This window comes from Dama dama, chromosome 23 (genome assembly GCF_033118175.1).
Source record: "Dama dama isolate Ldn47 chromosome 23, ASM3311817v1, whole genome shotgun sequence".
Lineage (NCBI taxonomy): Eukaryota > Metazoa > Chordata > Mammalia > Artiodactyla > Cervidae > Dama > Dama dama.
In genome coordinates, this window is record NC_083703.1 from 16,617,015 (window position 1) to 16,640,686 (window position 23,672).

The following is a 23,672-nucleotide window of genomic DNA, read 5'->3' on the forward strand; positions in this document are numbered from 1 at the left end:
AATCCTGGCCTTGTTAAGTGGATGGAAATTCATGGTACAGAGGTCCATTTTCATGAATCCTCCCCTACAGCCGTATGTACACATCTTAAGGAATTCAGCACCTTACTGCTCTTGTCCCTTCTATGTTCATCCAATGCCCACTGAACTTCCCTGTTACCTACCCACCTCACTACCGCAAAAGACCCACACATCTGAGCCCTTTCTCAAGCCTTGCCGATGTCAGATTTATTTCCAAGACTCTTCCTAAGGTTCATAAATCTCACATGCTAACTCAGGTTAATTTGTAAATAAATGTCAGTGGTTTCAAGAAGTGGCTTCAAGCCTCTGCAGACTGGATTTACATCTTACTAAGATGCATACTTGCTGACACAGTTATTAAAGGAAGGAGAAGTGGGACAATGAACTTCATTGGAACAGGGCTGATAAAAATAGCCACCACTAGCACTTTGAATGGGGCTTCCCTGGTGGCTCGGCGGTAAGGAATCTGCCTGCAGTGCAGGAGACTCAGGAGATACAGGTTTGATCCCTGGGTCAGGAAGATCCTCTGGAGGAAGACATGGCAACCCACTCCAGTATTCTCTTCCTGGAGAATCCATTGGACAGAGGAGCCTAGTGGGCTACAGTCCACGGGACTGCAAAGTGTCAGATGTGACTGAGCAACTGATCACAGCCCAGAGCACTTTGAATAGATAAAGTCAGGTGCTTAGAAGGGTATCAAGTCATCAAACTTGCATCAAACTTATAAGGCTAATCCAGTTATCGTTCCCATCTTACAGGTGAGAAAACTGAAGCAGTGGGTTAAATGACTTACTCAAAGCCACACAGCCAGCAAGGGTCAATGCCCATATTCACTACAATGCTCCAGTCGTCAAAGCAGTATGGTACTGGCACAAAAACAGACACATAGACCAATGGAACAGAATAGAAAGCCCAGAAATAAACCTAGACACTTACGGTCAATTAATCTATGACAAAGGAGGCAAGAAGATACAATAGAGAAAAGATAGTCTCTTCAATTCAGTCTCTCAGGCTGAAAGATATTCTGGAATCATACCTTTGGCCTCTCTCTGGAAAGGAGCCCTCCAACTAAGAGCAGATGCTTTCACCAAGGCAGGTTTCTGAATCAGCTGAAGTCTTGATTTCTGGCAAGAAGATATCTATTGAGTTCCCTGGTCTTCCCTTGCTGTTGTTGTTCAGTCACTAAGTCGTGTCCAACTCTTTGTGACCCCATGGGCTGCAGCATGCCAGGCTCCTTTGTCCTTCACTTTCTCCCAGAGTTTGCTGAGATTCATGTCCATTGAGTTGGTGATACCATGTAACCATCTAATCCTCTGCTACCACCTTCTCCTTTCGCCTTCTATCTTTCCTAGCATCAGCATCTTTTCCAATGAGTCTCAGCATCAGGTGGCCAAAGTATTGGAGCTTCAGCTTCAGCATCAGTCCTTCCAATAAAGATTCAGGGTTGATTTCCTTTAGGATTGACTGGTTTTATCACCTTGCAGTCCAAGGGACTCTCAAGAGTCTTCTCCAGCAACACAATTCAAAAGTATCAGTTCTTCCATGCTTAGCCTTCTTTATGGTCCAACTCTCACATCTGTGTATGACAACTGGCAAAACCATAGCTTTGAATATACAGACCTTTGTCAACAATGTGATGTCCCTGCTTTTTAATACACTGTCTGGATTTGTCACAGCTTTCCTTCAAAGGAACAAGCATCTTTTAATTTCATGGCTGCAGTCACTGTACACAGTGATTTTGGAGCCCAAGAAGATAAAATCTGTCACTGCTTCCAAGTTTTCCCCATTTTTTGCCATGAAGTGATGGGACCGGATGCCATGATCTTAGTTTTTTGAATGTTGAGTTTCAAGCCAGCTTTTTCATTCTCCTCTTTCACCCTCATCAAGAGGCTCTTTAGTTCCTCTTTACTTTAGGCCATTATAGTGGTATCATCTGCATATCTGAGGTTATTGAATGCCAGTGAGCAGTGTTAAATTTGGCATCTAATACAGAGTAAAACAAAGGTTCCTCCTAGCTGCCAAGTGAGCACAAACCCAAAAGCACGTTGGCCACTATCAGCATAGGTGAAATGCCGGTGAAAGCATGGAGTGTTTGGCCGAGACTGTGATCTTACTCTCTCCTCCTGGCAGGAAGCAACTTGGGACCAGGGAAAAGGTCACAGGAAAGCAGAGGTAAGGGCTGTCCTATTACATGGGGCTCAGCAAGGATAGCTCTCAGTTTGATGAACCTGGTTCTAGCCTGATTCAGTTACTACCTAGTGGAGTGACCAGGCAAATTGCTTCCCTCTCTGGGTTTCAGTGGAGCTACATCGGTAACACAGGTGTGATATTTTTGAACAAATTTGTGTATAGACCTAGAAAGTGTTTTGTTTTTTTTTTTTTGAGACTTTTATTTTATTTTCATTTATTTTTATTAGAGAAAGTGTTTTTAAAGTAAAATAAAAGTAACATGACTAGTATTATATACTAAAATGATAGCTACATAGTTTTAGGCTTGTTTTCTTCTTATTCTTTTAATCATCTGCTCATATTTCAAAATGATAGCTACATAGAAGAAATGTGAGCAGATGGTTAAAAGAATAAGAAAAAAAACAAGCCTAAAATTTTGCAATCCCTTCTCACCATTTATCTATGGAGGTAGAGACAAAAAGAGCATTTTCCTTTAGGAAGACATACATGGAATATAAAAAGAAGTGTAGGAGATTGACCATCAACCAGGAGTGACCTAATCTGAATATTCCTTCCAATAGCATATTAAAATAAATCTCTAATTTGATATCCTGTTGGCAAAAATTGCCACAATGAACTCAGTGGTCTTTCCAGAATGCTTGAATGAGTGTCTAGGCTTCCGCAGCTAAAGGAAAATATTTTGTCCAAAGTGATCTTTAAGATTCTTAAGCCTGAAGAGCCTGGATTCCTAATCACTGTAATACACACATCTCAATGGGTTTTCTGTTTCTCTTTGATACATATGTGGAACTAAGCAATCAGCCCACGCAACTCCTCAGCTCTTCTCAAATACTTGATGAAGAGAAGGAGAGACCACAATAAAACCTGCAAGATTATGCTTTCTATTTTTAACATAGAGGATGCCCATTTCCACCTTAAACTACTCCTTTGTGATTTTTTTTTTTTGAAAGCCAGACATAATCTCCGGAGATGTATGTAGGCAGTCATGCAAGTGTGTGGGCGTGTGTGTGTGTGTGTGTGTGTGTGTGTGTAAAGAACTGGAATTACACATCCCCACTCAGGTTACAGCAATTATTCTGTATATAAACATTCCACTTAATCTAGTATGGCTAGTAATCCTATAACTGGTTTAAGTGGATTTCTGCCTAGAATCCAAAGAAACCCAAACAAGACCCACTTCAAAAGAAATGACACCAAGTGCTCTTCTCTCAACAAAAAAGAGGATGTTTTAATTAATGGAAAAGATGTCCTATTATATTAAAAATCAAGTGATCACTCACTGCATTCTTCTCAACAGTGAGCCAGAAAAAAACATGCACACAGGTCCACAAATAAAATAATGCTTCTGCTATATTTCTTGACTTCTAATTTTCTGTCATCATAATTTTTTATTGGGTTGCTATTATCCTCAGAATAGAAAAAAATATATATGTATATATTATGTGTGTATACATATTATATATATATATATATATAATATGTATACACACATACACGGATAAATAGATAGATAGCTTTTTATGTTAAGGAAAATCAAACCTTGAAATAGAAAGCAATGTTTTAAAAAGAAAAACAATGAAATTCAATACTTTTAGGATGAGCAAAGTAGCAAAGCCACCGGAAGAGACATGCTGCCGTGCACTGAGAAATCTTAGCAACAGACGCCCAAGTCGGCACAAGAAGCTTTTAAATGAAGTGCATGTCACAATAAGGCCACATCTATGGTTAAAAGCATGGATGCAAGTGGGACTACATCCACGGAGGAGGTGTGTTATTTTGGCTGTATTCCTGGAGGAAAGTCACAATCCACTGAGAGGTTCAGAGAACAGATCTCATGCAGAAAACCCTTCAGGATGTAGGATGACTCTGATAACAAGCAGGGAAAGAAATTTGACAAGCACTTTTAAAAAATTATTCCTGTCTAAGGCACTTGGCACCAATAATCCATTCAAAATGCACCTTAGAAGCACTGAGGCTGTGTATCCAATGGTGGTTATCTGAGAAATTGCCACTAAACACTAAAAGTATTGCTACAGATTGCCACGCGTGGGTGGTGTGCAGACTCACATGTCACAGAATAATGTGGCAGTCCCCCCCAAATAGTCTCTATACTGCTAATTATACTCACCAAAATTTGACAAAATACCTAGAAATAGCAAAAGTGATGCTTTTGTTGGCAGAGTTCAGGCAAATGTCTTCTTTAAGGGCTCATTTTGATTTTGGTATATTTGGACTGGTTGGCGCAGGTTTCAAGGAGGGAGTTTCCGTGGTCATTGGTGAGTTTAGGACACGTAGATAGATGAACCTTGTGTTTTTTTAATTTTTTAATTGCAGTATGGTTGATTTGCAATGTTCTATTAGTTTCAGGTATATAATAAAGTGATTCAGTTATTTGTGTATTATATATGTTATATATTTTTTCAGATTCTTTTCCATTGTAAGTTATTATATGATGTTGAATATAGTTCCCTTTTCCATACAGTAGGTCTTTGTTGTTTATCTATTTTATGTATAGTAGTGTGTATCTGTTAATCCGAAACTCATAATTTATCTCTGATGAACCCTGTATTTTTCACGACACACTGACCCCATTATAAACAAACACTGGTTATGAGTGTTTGCATGAGTCAGCGTGCCTGCCTCTCTACCCTGGCCCCTCCCTGCAGGGTAATGAACCTGCTTATCTGAGCAGTTACACACCATGAATTACTGTCTAGTCAAAAGCAGCGTACATTAGCATGGATTTATATGTTGTAGGTACATTATCTCCCTGACTTTTGTCATAAAAGTACACTTGACACAATCTTCTCCCAAAAAGTGATGAGAAATGAGAAACAAGTACCTACTAGACATTTTTTCCTTTATGGTTTCTTGAGACTTGATTTTTAATGAAGCACATGCTAATTAAAATGATTTTGTGTATATGGGCGGGGGAGGGGGGAGCAGTGTGTGGAGAAGAATCTTGGCGAGACAAGGTTTTAGGATCCTGACTCTACTCAAGTACTTGCCTATCAAGGAATATCCATTAGAAACTTGTCATTGTTTTACCAAAGGTACAGCCCCACCTGAGGCTATCTGACCAGGCAAGTTGTGTACTGGGCAACCACCCGCACACAGTAATCGCCTTAATTGTCTTGACAACTGTCAGAAATATGTTTAGGATGGCAGGGGATTTTCTTTCCACTGACTCTTCCAGCAAAAGAGTTAACAAGAGATAAACGGTGGCTTGCATCACAAATGAATTCCAGAGGATACACAGAAGCACAGCACAGATATGGGGAGTCCTATGCCTTATATCTCACTGTCTTTTAAATAAGCATTTCATTCTTGAGGTGTAGAGAGCACTTGCCTCTCATCACAGGAGTCAGCCATGTGTGAGCCATATTTCTCTACGGAAATCTCACCACTGTTGAGATCTCTCCCTGGAAATATCACTGTCTTTGTTCTTAGAACACCAAAGAGTGCAAGTAGGCTTCTGGTGCGGGGATTTTTCTTTTTCCTCCAGCAAAAAGTTCTTGTCGTGTCCATTTTTATGAACACCTGATTCATCAAATAGGCCTGTGGTTCTCTAATCTTTATTGTTCAGCAAGTTTTGCTCTGTCCTCTGTCAAGCATCTATCATCCTGCCCTCCAAGAGGTAACATCATATTGTGTGACATAGAACACAAGCGCAGTGCTTAGATTAATCCCATTTACAACATGCAGTGACGAAAACTTTTCACCAAAGGAGTGGTTTTATTTTAAAGATTACTTTCGGATTTCATTTAACTTGATTACATTTTTATCTGAAGTTCAACTTCTGAAGCAAGAAAAGGCAGCAGGTCGTAGGGCAAAGAATCCCTGGACTGTGGTGGCTGGGTGGGGTAGGGGTGGGGGGCTGTTGGTTCCAGGCCTGGCTCCAGCACAAATGAGCCCACGACTGTGGACGCGTCGTTTAATCTTTCTGGTTCTCTCATCCCAATGCTCTCGTCTGTTAAATGGACCAGAGAGTTTCCAAATCCCCTTGCAGCCTAACGTTCAACTCCAAATCATTCACTGTCCACCTCCTTGTTTACAAGTCTGACTGAAACATACATTTGCCGGCGGTTTCTTCCTGAAGAGGTTTTGTCATAATTTCATCTGCATATGTCAGCCTCCGTCTTCCTAAACTCCAAGATAACTGTTCAATTTTTCCCAGTACAGAGAGTAATGCTAGTTGGGAGATGAACCTTTCAGCCATTCTAATAAAGTTTTTTTTTTTTAATTATGAATATATAGTCTAATAAATACCCTAATAGTAGAAAGAATATGGTGTCTCTGACACATTAAACTTTTAAGATTCGAACTGCAGTTCTTATTATTTTATGGTTATGGGATTCACAGTATAGTGCGAAACTGAGTCTTTACCTTCCAGTGTAAATCAATAATTTTTCCCTTAGCTAAAACTAGGCCATGGTTTGTCATTTCTTATGAAATTCATCCAGGTTTACTTAATTTCTCTTTTGAGGTGGGTTTGAAGCTAGTATAGTTTTCATAAATAAATTATCTATTTTACATCCCATAATTATTGTTCATGCCATATATTGCCCTGAATTTTGTAGGGATGTTTGGGGTAGGAGGAAACATGCTATTTGTAATGATTAGTAAAGTAAATAAACAGCAATTTGTAGCTTGTACCTCTGAATCAACCCCATTAGAAAAAGCCAACATTCTGGACAGGGGTGAAATGCCATTGAGTGGTAATTTTTAGTATTTTTAGTAAGAGTTAATTGTGGCCATCAAGGGATAAGCAGGTGGCAGTGGGAAGCTTAGATTTCATCTCATATAGTAGAAAGACATGGACTGCATGAGAACTCCAGCTCTCTGGCTCTGTGACTTTAGGCTCATTCTATAAACTTTCTATGGGAAATAGATGGGGAGACAGTGGAAACAGTGTCAGACTTTATTTTTGGGGGCTCCAAAATCACTGCAGATGGTGACTGCAGCCATGAAATTTAAAGACGCTTACTCCTTGAAAGGAAAGTTATGACCAACCTAGATAGCATATTAAAAAGCAGAGACATTACTTTGCCAACAAAGGTCCATCTAGTCAAGGCTATGGTTTTTCCAGTGGTCATGTATGCATGTGAGAGCTGGACTATAAAGAAAGCTGAGCACTGAAGAATTGATGCTTTTGAACTGTGGTATTGGAGAAGACTCTTGAGAGTCCCTTGGACTGCAAGGAGATCCAACCAGTCCATCCTAAAGGAGATGAGTCCTGGGTATTCATTGGAAGGATTGATGCTGAAGCTGAAACTCCAATACTCTGGCCACCTGATGCGAAGAGTTGACTCATTGGAAAAGACCCTGATGCTGGGAGGGATTGGGGGCAGGAGGAGAAGGGGACGACAGAGGATGAGATGGCTGGATGGCATCACTGACTCGATGGGCATGAGTTTAAGTAAACTCTGGGAGTTGGTGATGGACAAGGAGGCCTGGCGTGCTGCGATTCATGGGGTTGCAAAGAGTTGGACACGACTGAGCGACTGAACTGAACTGAACTGATAACCTTTCTGACCCTTGGGTTCTCATTTGTAAAACAGAGAGCTAGAGACAGAGGAGATGTCTTTTTTGTTGTTTTTCACATGTCTGTGGGTCCTTTCTTGGTATTTTTGTTGTTGTCTGTTTGATTTTTATTGCAATGTAGATGATTTACAATGTGCTAATTTCAGTTGTTGGAGAAGGCAATGGCAACCCAGTCCAGTACTCTTGCCTGGAAAATCCCATGGGCTGAGGAGCCTGGTGGGCTGCCGTCTATGGGGTCATGCAGAGTCGGACACGACTGAAGTGACTTAGCAGCAGCAGCAATTTCAGTTGTACCACAAAGTGAATCATACATATATATACACACACATACTTCCCTGGTTGCTCAAATGGTAAAGAATCTGCCTGCAATGCAGGAGACACGGTTTCAGTCCCTGGGTCAGGAAGATCCCCTGGAGAAGGGAATGGCAACCCACTCGAGTAATGTCCATGCCTATAGGCCCTTCCTAAACAACTAGATCCTGAAGCAGTGGGAGTCCTGGCCTCCCACACAGCTCTCCTAAATGCATTCCTGGCAAATAGGAACAGGGTCTGGGAGAGCTGGTTTTCAGGTACTTTCCAGTGTTGATTTTTATCTTCCCTTCCCTCTGACCCCCTTCCTTCTGCTATTCCCCATAAGCCGGAATCAACAATACATAAACCATCTGAACTCTTGATCAATGGGGTTCTTTAGGCAGCCGCATGCCACTCGACTGCAAAGCTCTATAATTTTCAGGGTGATTTTTTTCCTTATTATTTTTAAATACCCTGCATTTAAAGTTTCACATCTGCAGAGCCACAGAGAAGAGCGTGGAGAACATAATGCACAGTGAGCCCTGGAGGAAAACAGAGGAGGAGTGGGTGGTTTCAGACAAAGAGTTTGCCTTGCAACTCTGACACCAGACTTTTCTTGTTGTTGTTGATCAGTACAAATGAAAGGCCGCTGGGGACAGCCGTGTGCCTCTCCACACTGGGAGAGAATGCTTCATGGCCTGGAGTCCTTGGGTTGAGGACCAGTTCCCTTTAGAGAGAGAAACTAAAAGGCAGCCCATTGTTACAGAAAGTGTAACCTAGCAATGAATGGGTGGGAAGAAAGAAGAATTTTAAGTAAAGAAAGGCCCTGTGTGAAGCAAAAGAGATACAGAGTATCTTTGTGGTCTGCAGCTTTCCTTATGGAGACAAGAGAACATAAATGGGGGGTTGCCCAACATAGTTATCCGCCCAACCTAGTTACCCTCCCAACAACAAACCTCATGTGGCCTGTCCTTCCATAGCATCCAGAGGTGGATGCTATTTCCAGGTGTCAACTCACACTCCCCATAGAAGGAAAGATAAAGTTGCAAAAGGCTTGGGGCCATGAAATGAAACAGTTCCTTCTGACCTCAAATGAGCCTTCAGAGTGTGGCAGGCATAAAGTAGATTCACACCCTGCGTGATGGCTAGAGAGGATAAAAAGGCTATTCCACATTAAGCAAATCAGGCACCAGAGAAGGATCTCAAGGGGAGCCTGTGGCCTGTTGAGCTGCCATTTCCCTTCTGGAACTCTTCATTCATTCTTCATTTACTCTGTACCCTCTCTTTTAGTCAGCTCACACTGCCATAACAAAAAATACCACAGACTAGATGGCTTTAAAAACAGTTCCAGGGGCTGGAGGTTCAAGATCAAGGTGCTAGCAGATTTGAGTTCCTGGTGAGGGTTCTATTCCTGACTGAGAGATCGCCACCTTCTCACAGTGTCCTCATATGGTAGAGAGAGAGAAAGAGAGAAAGGTCCCTGGTGCCTCTTCTTCCATGGGCACTGAGCCCATCCTGAGGGTTCCATCCTCATGACCGCATCTAAACCTAATTATCAGTGTTCCCAAAGGCCCCAGCTCCTAATACCATCACATGGAGGGAAGGGCCTCAACAGATGAATTTTGAGGGAACATAACCCAGTTCATAGCATCCCACCTCTTACCCTCCAAAATTCAAGTTCTTCTCACATGCAAAACACATTCATTCTACTCAAGACAACCCAAAAGCCCTAAGACATTCTAGCATCAACTCGAAAGTCCAAAGTCTCATCTGGATATCATTCAAAATCAGGTATGGGAGAGACTCAAGGTAAGACTCGCCCTGAGGCAAAATTCCTCCTCTTGAGAACCTTATGAAACTCGACAAGTTATGTGATTCCCAAGACACATTGGTGGAAAAGACCTATTCTAAATGGGAGAAATAAGAAAGAAGTCAAAACCCAGCAAGGCAAATTCCATGTACCTTAACACTCCAGACTAATCCTCTTTGGCTCAATGTCCTGCCTTCCAGGTCTGCTGGGTGGCAGCATCTTCATTGCAGCTCTGAGCAGAGGGCCTGCCCTCTTGGGACCACCCCTGAAGCTCTCTGTGAAGGCAGCACCATCCTAAGGTCCTGGGAAGGGGCATCTTGACGCACCCAAACCAGAAAGGCAGTCTCACCCTTTGAAATTAAGGAGGAACCAATCCTGCTCCCTGGGGCTGTGGTGGAGTAGTAATTCTGATGATCTCTGGACCATTCTTAACTTTTCCTGGAGAACACAATGCATGCTATGCTTTACAGTCCTGCCTTATAGAATGTGATAAATTCCACAGCTCTCCTTCATGACATCCTGTGTTTTCTGCCCTTGTAATTCACACTGGCTATGACTTTGCTGACATAATCCTATCTTCTCTTCTCCTCTGAACAGGCCTTCTCATCATTTTCAGTATAGACAGAATGAAGTCAAAGTGCAAGTCGCTCATTTGTGTCTGACTCTTTGCAAACCCATCCACTATACAGTCCATGGAATTCTCTAGGTCAGAGTACTGGAGTGTGTAGCATTTCCCTTCTCCAGGGAATCTTCCCAACCCAGGGATTGAACCCAACTCTCCCACATTGCAGGCAGATTCTTAACCAGTTCAGCCACAAGGAAAGACCAAGAATACTGGAGTAGGTAGCCTATCCCTTCTCCAGTAGGTTTCCCTACCCAGGGATTGAACCAGGGTCCCCTGTATTGCAGGTGGATTCTTTACCAACTGAGCTATCAGGGAAGCCCCATGGACAGAATGAGAATATTCCAAATCTTCAAGTTCTGGTTCCTCTTTGTTTAATAATTCCTTCTTCAATTCATCCCTTTCCTTTCACTTTTTACTATAAGCATAGGAGGAACCAAGCTGCTCCATCAATACTTTCCTTAAATCTCTTTAGCTAAATATCCAGTTTCATTGCTCACAATTTCTACCTTCCACCAAACACCTAGAACACAGCCAAGTATTTTGTCATGTTATAACAAGGATCTCATTTCCCCCGGTTTCTTATGTTTCTTGTCTGAGATTTCTCCATAATCAACCTCGCTGCCTGCTAAGTTGCTTCAGTCATGTCTGACTCTTTGCGACCCCATGGACTATAACCTGTCAGGCTCCTCTGTCCATGGGGATTCTCCAGGCAAGAATACTGGAGTGGGTTGCCATGCCCTCCTCTAGGGAGTCTTCCCAACCCAGAGATCGAACCTGCATCTCTTACGTCTCCTGCATTGTTAGGCAGGTTCTTTACCACTAGCACCACCTGGGAAGCCCTGTAATCACCCTTAATGAGCATATTTTTAGCAAGCACCTCAAAACTCTTCCAATCTCTACCCAGTTGCAAAGAGCTTTCCACATGCTAAGGCATTTATTACGACATCACCCTACTTCTTGGTGCCAAAATCTGTCTTAGTCAACTCAGGCTGCTCTAACAAAATATCATAGACTGAGGCTTAAGCAGACATTTTTATCTCGCAGTTCTGGAGACTGAGATGTCCAAGATCAAGGTACCAGGATATTCATTTCCACACTTCAGCCATTCTTCTTGGCTCTCAGATGGCCACCTCCTCAAGGCACCATCCTCAGGACCTCATCTGAATCTAATCACCAACCCCCTCAACCCCCAATACCATCACATAGGATGGGGGATGGTTAGAGCATCAGTGCATGAATTTAGTGTGGGACACACATTATCCATATACCTTCTATGCCATAGAAAGAAGGTTGGGGGAGATAGGATTTCTGCTTCCAAAGATCTGAATTACCAAGATATAACCTATTTGGGAAAGTCAAAAAAGACTTCCCCCAAAGAAATGATGACTGAGCCAGGATCTGAGAGATAAACAGAGGTCAACTAAAAGGAGAATTCGAGGCACCTGGCAGTGTCTGCAGATACTCTGTAGCAGGAAGCAGATGTGACAGATTCAAAGCCTGAAGAGGGTCACTGTAGCTGATGTACAAAAAGCTCAAGAAAGCGTAATGAGCAGAGTGAGGCTGGAGAAGCTGATGGGAGCCAGGCCAGTCCCAGCTTTGACCATCCTGTTAAGAAGCTGTCCTTACCACTGAGCCACCTGGGAAGCCTGGAGTGGGGATAAAGGAAGACTAAAAAGAATCACAAGGAGAAGGTCAAGGAATGAAGGGGTTAGAAAAATAAAGTGGCACATGCTAACGATTGACATGCTTCAGAATGTGCCAAGGGCAAACCATAGGGTGACGCCATTTTTGTACAGATGTATGAAGCAACTCTGCCCAAAAGTTGGGTAAGCTACATCAAAAGGTAATAATTATTAGACAACTGAAAGGATCTCAAGAGAAACAATTGTAAATGTGCATTGGCAAAGTCTGGAGACCAGGTAGTTTGCCCTGCTTTTTGCTTTATCTGTGGGAAAGTTAAAATAATTTCCACCTGAAATCTGTTACAAGCTATGATAGTCATCCTATCTCCATTCCATATGGAATGCCATTTACAAACAAAAAATGCATTTCTATAGTCTACATATCATTGGTAAGGACATGCCTAATGTACTGGAGCAGGAGGCAAAAGCATGAATTCAAGTTATGTTTGTTCAGACCTTTTTATACTCATGAGGATAATTCTAGTGTAATACAAAATTGGATTTGCTTGCTTGTAAATATAACCTATGTATTAGCAATTTATGCTGTGATTGACCCAGATCGTGGCTTTTATAAATAGCCTGCACTGTTTGGTATGGAGTACACCCTGAACCATTTAGTACATCGAACAAGCCGAATTCTGCAACCCCTCCACCTCCCTATGTCGGCACGCACACACACACTCACACTCACACTCACACTCACATGTATTCTTACATCCATCTTGCAAATGCTTTTAAATGAAGATTTGCAAGTAAAGCTCAGTAAACTGTGACAGTATCTTACACACTGAGATGAGAGCCTCACCTGGCTCTCCGTGATTGCTCACACTAGTTTTTCTGTTTCCAGACCTTAGGAGATGTATGAGGTTGGGTGCCGTCTCTTCTCTCTCATTAGAGATAGAGCAGTCGAAGTTAGCAGATGACTGGAGACAGTGCCATGGAGATATACATGTAAGCATTGTACCAATACATGTATATATAGAAGTTCACTAGCCCTTCATAGCAGTCTGTACTTAAATGTGCCTCAGGTAAAAGGTCTTAATAGGTAATCTTCAAATTCTGCAGATTTTTCCTGGGTCACATCATTAGTAATGTAAATTTCCCTAGGTTCATATTTGAGCAGTTTTTATTTTCATTTACTGATTGATTCATTCATAAAGTATTAATATGCCAGATATGGATTCCATACCTGCTGGATGTCAGTGCTCAGTGCTGGGCCTCACCTTCGTGGCCTTTGCCGTCCAAATCTGTGCTGTCAGAGGCCACACGGGCCACATGTGGCTGCCGATGACTTTAAACTTGAATAGTTCAACTGAGATGCGCTGTGCATGTAAACTATACCCTGGATTTCCAAGACTGGTTACAAAAATGCTATACAATATCTCATTAATAATTGTTGTGTTGAATTGATGTTGAAACAATATTATTTTTGATAGACTAATTACATAGACTTCTAAAATTAATCTTAACTGCTTCTTTTTATTCTTTTAATGTGGCAACTAGAAAATTTTAAAATACCCATGGTGCTGAGATTTAAATATATAATTACCCATCTAATGGCAAATTGTAGTAAGTATCATGAAATTCAAATGTCCGCCACCCTCATTAAGCATGTCACTGGTGATTTGAAGAAGTTAATATTTCTTCCTAGAGATATGAAGTGTAGCAAAATAAAACAAGGCTGGTAGCCAGAGAAACCTGGCTTTGAATCTAGCACTCACTAGCCATGTGTCCCTAGGCAAGTTTTTGAATTCTTTGAGTCTTGATTCCTTCATCAAGTAAACACCCCACAGGATGTTAGAAGGATTAAAGATAATGAATGAATGAGTACCTAGCCCAGAATCTGACATATACTAACTGCTTGTAAGTAATCCCGATTATTTGGTGTATGTGTGTGTTTAATCAAGGACGCATGGAACAGGTGGGTAGCACAGGGCTGACTTTGTATCAGTGTCAGCACTGCCAACGCAAGTGACATCAGGGGTGATGAGAAGCAGTGGAAACAGCACAGGGATGCAGACTGAGAAAAGCTCCCACCAGCAAAGTTTTATTTAATACTGGCTGTCTTAACCCTTCCTTGATTATAAACCATATGAATCTCCAGCCCATGAAAGGTCTAGCTGGGAATTCTAAGGCATGAGTTAGGCATGCCTTACTAAAGGCATGAGTGAGCAAGTCATGAGTCCCACATTCTCCCTGTGTGACTAAGGCTTCCACACCCTTAGCCATGACCTTTGGTAAGCAGTTCTAAAAGTATAAAAATGTGCCCTGAAACAGTTATTGAATGCAAAGTTGCCATTTGCTGACACATTAGAAGTCTCTGATAGCACTCTGTACTTCTTATAGACTACAAAGCCAACTTCACACTGCTTGAGGTTGGCTTACCAACTAATTAATCAAGTAAAAGAGGAGATCTTGAATAAAGACTCAATGTTATGAAATCCTCAACCTGATTTATATCTCTTATGACCCTGGACAGACTTACCGAAATTCAGGTCAGTTTACCAAGAATTTACCCTTCATTGTTTGTGGACATGAGAAGTCACTGCATTGTGTCCGACTCTTTGTGACCATATGGACCATAGCCCACAAGGCTCCTCTGTCCATAGGATTCTTCAGGCCAGAATACTGGAGTAGATTGCCATTTCCTTCTCCAGGGGATCTTCCCGACCCAGGGATCGAACCCACATCTCTCCTGCATTGGCAGGCGAGTCCTTTACCTCCAGGCACCACCTGGGTTCATTGTACCTACAGCCAATCCAAAAGAGAATTTTAGTCTGAATCCATTCTTCCTAAGACATATTGGTCTCCCCTTCTCTTACCCTTACCCCCCGATAAGAATGATAGGAAGGCATGAATCAAATACAGGCATAAAAATATTCATGCATATATATTAGTCTCTCAGTCGTGCCTGACTCTTTTCGACCCATGAACTGTAGCTTGCTAGGCTTCTCTGTCCATGGGGATTCTCCAGGTAAGAATATTGGAGTGGGTTGCCATGCCCTCCTCCAGGGGACCTTCCCAACCCAAGGATCGAATCCAGGTCTCTGGCACTGCTGGCAGATTATTTACCATCTGAGCCACCAGGGAAGCCCATACATATGCATAGTATTGTTTAAAACAGACTTTTTTCCACATTTCAACAATAATTTATGTGCCTCTGAAACACACTGAACTATTACTGACAGAGAGATTAACCACCTAATGTTCTCAGGGGAAAATGAGTCCAGAACCTAACTTTACTCCAGCATAATGCTTCTTTCTGGGCTTCCCAAATGGCGTTAGCAATAAAGAATCTGCCTGCCAATGCAGGAGACACAGGTTCAATCCCTGGGTTGGAAAGATCCCCTGGAGGAGGACATGGCAACCCACTCCTGTATTCTTGCCTAGGAAATCCCATGGACAGAAGAGCCTGGTGGGCTATAGTCCATGGGGTCGCAAAGAGTCAGACACAACTTAGCAACTGAACACACACATACTTCTTTCTGTCCTCGTTAAATTGGGCATAATGTTCTCTCAGTCATCAGACCCTTTGGTTTTCTCACTTATTCCCTCCACTTGCAAAGAAATGTCCAACCTCCCTCTCACACAGCCCCGTGCATCCTTGCTTTCTCCCTCCCACCTACACTGGGACCCAGTTTTGTGGCAGACTTGCTGACCTAGTTGGTGAGCATCCAAGTATGTTTACCTGGCAGAGGTTTGCTGGTTGTATGGGCTATCATGTGTTAGAGGTTACACAGACACACTTGTGTTCCTTCTTCCCTTTTATTCATTCAACAAACACATGTTGACTGCCTTCTCTAATCCAAACACTATTTCAGTGGCTGAAACAAAGCAGAACCAAATCCGTTTCTTTTTGGAATTTACATTTTCTCTGGGAGTGATTCTCAAGATAAATAATGAAAACACTGAGAATCTCAGATGATAAGTGCTAAGGAGAAAAATAGAGCAGGACATGCAGGACATGGGGGAGTCAAATGTGTTGCATTTTAAGACGGGACAGAGGAGGTCAGTGTCACTGAGAGGTGGTGTGATAACCTGGACCCGGATGCAGAGGCAGGCACCCTGCTCCGACCTTCTTCTTGACTCTGTTCCTTCATGAGACTGGTTAGAGAGCGATGCAATCTCAAGTTTAAATCTTGTGGAAAACATCTAAGCTGTGTGCTCCAGTTCCAGCATTTACCAGAGGGCTCCAAGCCTACCAAAATGACAAATTCAGCTCAGCTCTTCATCGCCTAGAATTCCCTTGGGAATTTCCCCAATGTAGAGGTTATTAGCAGGGCAGGATTTGAGAACCGCTGGACTTCCAGCTCTAATAGTTCTAAAATAGCATGAAAACAACACTCACACCCTCTGGCAACAGTTTTCTCTCCATCTCCCCTAAACCCCTTGTGAGGCGGGGGTTCAGATTCCTAATATAAAACTGTGAATTGTGACTTCTGCAGGCAGGCCTGACTTTCTAATTCAGTAAAGGATAAAAAGGAGCAGTTCCGTGCCATTAGAGATGAATAATATTAATAATCACTTGCTTTTATTGATTCCCCCTCCCTTTTTTTTAACTGAAAATCCTATGCTTTAGGACTTTTCTAAAAATTTACATAGATCATTTTATTTAATCTGCTTCCCTGGTGGCTCAGATGGTAAAGAATCTGCCTGCAATGCAGAAGACCCAGGTTTAATTCTCTGGCGAAGGGAATGGCTACCCACTCCAGTATTCTTGCCTGGAGAATTCCATGGACAGAGAAGCCTGCCAGGCTATAGTCCACGGGGTCGCAAAGAGTTGGATAGGACTCAACAATTAACAGTTCCACTTTTCACAAAAATTCAGTTGGGTCTGCAAGTAATTATCTACTTCTTACATTTGAGGAAGAAAGCACGAAGAAGTTAAGTCACTTGCAGCTAGTCATGAATGATCTAAGACCCACATTAGACAGTATTTGCCCGGAATACTGGAATGTGGTGATTGAAAGGTTCTTGCTGGCCAAATTACCCACGCATGCTTTGATCCCTCCAGGTTCCCGTGGCATTGTTCCTTTCTCTTCTTTCTCTTCTCTTTGCTTCCCATTTCTCTCTTTCCCCTTCATTTCTGGACCGAATGTTAACTTCACATCCTTGCTCTCCATGGTTGTGTTCCCTCCAGTCCAGAACCCTCTCCTCAGACTTTCCAGAGGACAATACCTACTTCTCTAAGAAGCACAGATCCTCTGGAAAGTCTTTTTAATGCTCTTTCTAAACACCAGTAATAAAGAGACAGAACATAGAGACCTCTTCCTAGGGCCTTTCCTCTTCATCACCTTCTCTTTCCTCTCTTAAATCCTGTTGAGAAAAAGTTATTATACCTGGTGACTCAGATGGTGAAGAATCCACCTTCAGTGCAGGAGACCTAGGTTTGATCCCTGGGTTGGGAGGATCCCCTGGAGGAGGGCATGACAGTGCACTCCAATGTTCTTGTCTGGAGAATTCCTGGCGGGCTAGAGTCCATGGGTCACAAAGAGTTGGACATGACTGAGTGTTTAAGCACACATACAGAGATACTGGGGAGGGAGGGGAAATTATTTTTCCTTCTACCTCCCTAGGTTCTCCAGCTGAAGCCCCATTGATGGGACTGACAACAGACAGGGCAACAAGAGAAAAACAAACCAGAAATTTTTTAGCACATGCATCCTGCCTTCACGTGACATCCAGTGATGAGTCACTCAAAGAGACGGTTAGACTGGGCTCTATTCACCCAACTTAGTCAAGGCAGGGGTAGGGGTGATGAGGGGGGAAAAGGGCACTTATGTAAAAGCAAATGACTTTCTGGAAAATAAATGTACCCTTAGCAGAGCAGGGAGGAGAAATGATCATTTGTGCAGGCATCTGGGTGGGGCACCTGAAGAGACTGTAGAGTTGCCCAGGGAGGGGAATTATGACAGTCTCTTCTTTGAGGGAGGCTCTGCTTTTAGACAGACGAGAGGCTTCAGGATCTCAAATGCCTTCAGCTGAAAATCACTTCTGTGCCAAATGGCATATTTTGGGATGACCAGTCCTGATCCTCTTTACCATGTATATGTTCAGGAAGAAGCTTCTCTCCGAAGAAGCTTCTGTGCCGCGGTGTCTCTGCATGAGGGACAGTGCTGGTAAGGAATCCCTTGGCCACTGGGAGAGAGAAAGGCTCACCTCTGGCATTTATCTCTCATTCTTTGTCCCCTCCGAGGCTGCTATCACCAGTCCTACCTGGAGGGCACCCAGGCTGAAAAGGTTTTGGGTGAGAGATGAGGTGTCAGGCTTCACAAAAAGGCAAGAGAAGAGAGATGCTAAGAAATTGTTCATGGCTGAGGTGGGCCCCACCCGATCACTGGCCGTTCCTAGATCTGTATGTTCCTCTGTACAGGTACATTCTCAGCCCTTCTATTAAGGATCTCACAAACCAGACAAATCTAACCATTCATTGCCTTGAAAATATTTAACCTTCTCACTTATTGAAGTTTGTGGGAGGTAAATTGAAATTGTTGATTTCAGTGGAAGCAGATCACAATTACACTTTATTCTGTAGACAAGAGTTGCTCAAGCCTTGGGACTGGATGCAGCTTTGGCGTTTTTACATTGAAAAGTGCTAGTAGGAGTGCAACGTGATATAAGGCAAGTTTATTTGAATTTTTGTTTTAAAAAAGAAACTTTCTCTGTGCCACCCTTTGCCCCCTTCCTTTTGCTTCCAATATCTCTGTGTGAGATATGAACCACTTCCAAACATGTTAAACTTGAAGCCCTACTTAGTTTCTCAGGCTCATTACCAAGGATTTAAAACCTCTCTATTCATTCGACAACAATGGTTTCCATGGCAATTACTGCAACACATGACATTCCCTGCAGCTCTGCTTAAAAATGCACCAGCAGAAATGGCTACACACCAACTCGGTCCTTAGGAAAGGCTAGACTAGGCAGATTTTCTTCTCACTGATGCTGGCCTTGAAAAATTAATAATAATAATGATAATAATAATAATAAGTCAATTGATCATTTTGATTTCTTTGTACAATATTGATTTTCTCCTTTTATTTCCACCCATCACACCTGTGAAGACATAATTTCTTGCAGCAAATCATTTGAATTGCATTTATATAAAGGTGGCTGGGGTGAAGACAAAGTACTGACCATAATTCCCATCATCCCATTACCCCCTTTCATCTCTTTCTGACTCTACATTCATTTTCTGTAGCCCTTTCCCCTTCTAAGAGAGACATAAATTCTGAAAGAATAAGTAGAGTGCCAAAGCAAAAACTCAGACGGAGCAGAGAATCACCTTCTACACAGTCTGTCTGCCCTTCCTGCCTCCCACCAAGGAGTCAAACAAAAGGTCCACTTAAAATGCACCCGCAAGAAATAGCTCGTCCAGTGAAAACACTCATCAGTGAGGATACCTTTCGTTGAGCACAGGTAATGTGCAGGTACCGTGGCAAGAGCTTTGCATTAATTACTTCATCATCATCCTGTGAGATCTGTGTTTTTAGCTCTGTACAAATTAAGAAATGCATGCTCAGAGAGAAAGAAATTTGTTTGAGATCATGCAGCCAGATGAGTCAGAACTGTGATTTTTTTTAACCCAAATTGACCTGGCTCCAGAGCCCATGCTCTTGAATTAACTGATAAAAAGACTCATTGTCTCACTCAGGTTTGAGAGAAGATAGAGTGGGGAAAGGACAGTCACCAAGAGGTCCAAGCTGTTACCTGAGCTCTTGGACATACTCCTGTACACTGGCTGCGACAATTCTGAACAAGTCTCTGCAGTCTTATCCCCTCATTTTCTTGGGAAATGTTATAATAATGGTGATGTTGACCTGCTTCCCTGGCTTATGTAACAAGGGACCGTGAAATAAAAAACAGGGGAGAGTTTGGAAATGTTAAGCTGTAGTGATGGTGATCATAAACCCATAGGGAGAGACATATGCAAAGGAAAGACAGAGGGAAAACACACAGAACAAGAAAGCTTTAAAACAAATGGGAAGAGGGGCTTGGCCCAGGAAAAATGAACAATATAATCCAGTTACCCTCATTCTGTCAAGCCCTAAGCAGATGTGTTGGACAAGAAATACAGCTCCTGATTCTAGCTTCTGGAAGCTTCTGGAAGACGTGACTCTAGAGGAGACTATCTGGGTCATTCCTGACTATTTTCAGTCCAGAAATACATAAGGTTCTGGAAGATTTTGTGCATGTGTGTTCAGTTCTTCACAAGGAAGGATTGTGGACATAGAGGTTTCCTTTTAACAAGCATTGTAGTGATACAAATATCAGTTTTTTTCTGCTTGGGAGCCCATTTATGTAACCATTAAATAAGGAGCTACATTAGCTTCATATTAAGGTAATAGCTATGCTTATCTAATTTTGCATTTACTTTACTTAAGCTAAGTCCTTAATGATGGATGATACCTTTAATTAAAGGTTGGCAATTAATGAAGTGGTTGAGGTTACCATGCTTGACTTTATGTTTATTTAGCAGAAATGAAACATGGAGGACCTTTGCATCATCTTCTCTTTTCCTACACTTTAGAAGCTATTTAAAGGAAAACTTTGGAATAGTACTCATCCATGTATTTTTGTGAAAAGTATTATTGAGTAAAAGAATAATGGGATTTTAAGACTAGGGAGTCATGTAATACTTCCAACAAACAGATGAAGAAAAATGCGCTGAATTTAAAATTCAGTACAGTTGGTCTGAATCCCAAGTTGCCATTTACAGATCAGTTAAACTTTGGCAGAGGTCACTGGGTGGGCTCCCTAAGGACGCTGACTCTAAAATAGAGATTGGAGTATGGCAGATTTATCTGGAAGTGCCCTTGGGATGTACATCCAGGGAAAGGAAGAGAAGGAAAGAGCTAGAAGTAGGATTGAACAGAGAGAGAAGCTGAGATTTCTCATAGTCTCAGCTGGCTCTCTAAGAGTTTTCAGCTGGCTCTCTTAGAAGCCCTAAAGCTGGGGTGACCCTTCAGGATGGTCCCGCGTTTAAGTGAGGGATCAGGCCCTTGTCATTCCCACACTGATTATTCATTGGATGGAGCCCACCCAGGAAGAGGCCATGACTTTGGGCAATGGGATTCCTTTCAGCAGAGGTGCAAGCAATGATCCACCTGCCAGAAGCACCCTCAACATCTGGGGAAATACATTCTGGAAAGTGGATATGGACAGCACACCACAACATCTGAAATGATACACTGTATCCATCCATCCATTTATTCAACAGGTAGTTATGGATCTGCTGCCATCTACAATTAGGGTACTCAGTGATTAAGTGACCACGAAACCAGACCAGGCCCTTACCTCATGAAACTTTCACTCTGGAAGAGTTTGTACTGAAGGAAGGGGTTGTACCGAGGGAAAACAAACAAATGAAATGATTACAGAGTGACAGTTCTATAAAGAAAATAGAGTGGTAAGTTAGGGATTCTTGAGAGCTGAGGCCACTTTAAATATAGCCCCTTCAAAAAGAAAAGATTGAAGAATGAATAGACAATAAGGGAGTGGAGAGAATGAGAGTGAGGAATTCATTTGAAAACATTGGCCATGAGATAAAGGAAACAGACCAGAGCTGCAGGAGGACCTGGTGTCAAAAAATGTCATTGCTTTGCTTTTTCACAACGTGTTTGCCGCCAGGACACAGGTGTCATGAAAACCACTATTAAACCTAATCCAAAATGGGAAAGGAGAAGACCCGCATAAACATCACTGTCATTGGGCACATAGATTCAGGAAAGTCGACCATGACTGGCCATCTGGTCTACAACGTGGCAGGATCAACAAGAGAACAATTGAGAAGTTTGAGAAGGAGGCTGCCGAGATGGGAAAGGGCCCTTTCAAATATGCCTGGGTCTTGGACAAACTGAAAGCTGAACGTGCATGTGGTATCACCATTGATATCTCCCTGTGGAAATTTGAGACCAGCAAGTACTATGTTACCATCACTGATGCCCCAGGACACAGAGACTTCATCAAAAACATGATTACAGGCACAGCCCAGGCTGACTGTTGCTGTCCTGGTTGTTGCTGCTGGTGTTGGTGAATTTGAAGCCAGTATCTCCAAGAACGGGCAGACCTGTGAGCATGCCCTTCTGGCTTACACTCTGGGTGTGAAACAACTCATTGTTGGAGTTAACAAAATGGATTCCACTGAGCCACCCAACAGCCAGAAGAGATAGGAGGAAATTGTTAAGGAAGTCAGCACCTACATTAAGAAAATTGGCTACAACCCCAACACGGTAGCATTTGTGCCAATTTCTGGCTGGAATGGTGACAATGTGCTGGAGCCAAGTGCTAACATGCCATGGTTCAAGGGATGGAAAGGATGACAATGCCAGTGGAACCACCCTGCCTGAAGCTCTGGATTGCATCCTGCCACCAACTCACCCAACTGACAAACCCTTGCGTTTGCCTCTCCAGGATGTCTATAAAATTGGTGGTATTGGTACTGTCCCTGTGGGTCGTGTGGAGACTGGTGTTCTCAAATCGAGCATGGTGGTCACCTTTGCTCCAGTCAGTGTAACAACTGGAGTGAAGTCTGCAGAAATGCACCATGAAGCATTGAGTGAAGCCCTTCCTGGGGACAATGTGGGCTTCGATGTCAAGAACGTGTCTGTCAAAGATGTCCGCCGTGGCAATGTGGCTGGTGACAGCAAAAATGATCCACCCATGGAAGCTGCTGGCTTCACAGCTCAGGTGATTATTTTGAACCATCCAGGCCAGATCAGTGCTGGTTATGCACCTGTGTTGGATTTTCACACAGCTCACATTGCTTGCAAGTTTGCTGAGCTGAAGGAGAAGATTGATCGTTGTTCTGGGAAAAAGCTGGAAAATGGCCCTAAATTCTTGAAATCTGGCGACGCTGCCATCGTTGATATGGTTCCTGGCAAGCCCATGTGTGTCGAGAGCTTCTCTGACTCTCCTCCCCTGGGCCGTTTTGCTGTGCATGACGAGACAATCACTGTGGGTGTCATCAAAGCAGTGGACAAGAAGGCAGCTAGAGCTGGCAAGGTCACCAGGTCTGCCCAGAAAGCTTAGAAGGCTAAATGAATATTATCCCCAATACCTGCCACCCCAGTCTTAATCAGTGGTAGAAGAATGGTCTCAGAACTGTTTGTCTCAATTGGCCATTTAAGTTTAATAGTAAAAGACTGGTTAATGATAACAATGCATCATAAAGCCTTCAGAAGGAAAGGAGAATGTTTTTGTGGACCATATGTTTTGTGTGTGGCAGTTTAAGTTATTAGTTTTTAAAATCAGTACTTTTTAATGAAAACAATTTGACCAAAAATCTGTCACAGAATTTGAGACCCACTAAAAATAATTTTAATGAGAAACCTGTGTCTTCTTTTGGTCAACATTGTAACTCCCTATAGTACTAGTTTGATAAGAGTTGCTCATAAGCTATTTCTGGTAAAACAATTTTCAAATTGTGGGTTTGTATTTCTAGGGTGGAGCTTCAGGTTTGTTAACCTTGTGTTGAGAACTCATCTGTTTTAATAACATTTTAAGCATTGGTGCA

The 23,672-nt window shown here is 42.5% G+C and overlaps 1 pseudogene; it reads left to right on the plus strand.

Moving 5' to 3' along the window:
* The first annotated feature begins 21,828 nt into the window (after positions 1-21,828).
* On the plus strand, positions 21,829-23,455 carry LOC133044223 (elongation factor 1-alpha 1-like; annotated as a pseudogene).
* The last annotated feature ends 217 nt before the right edge of the window (positions 23,456-23,672 follow it).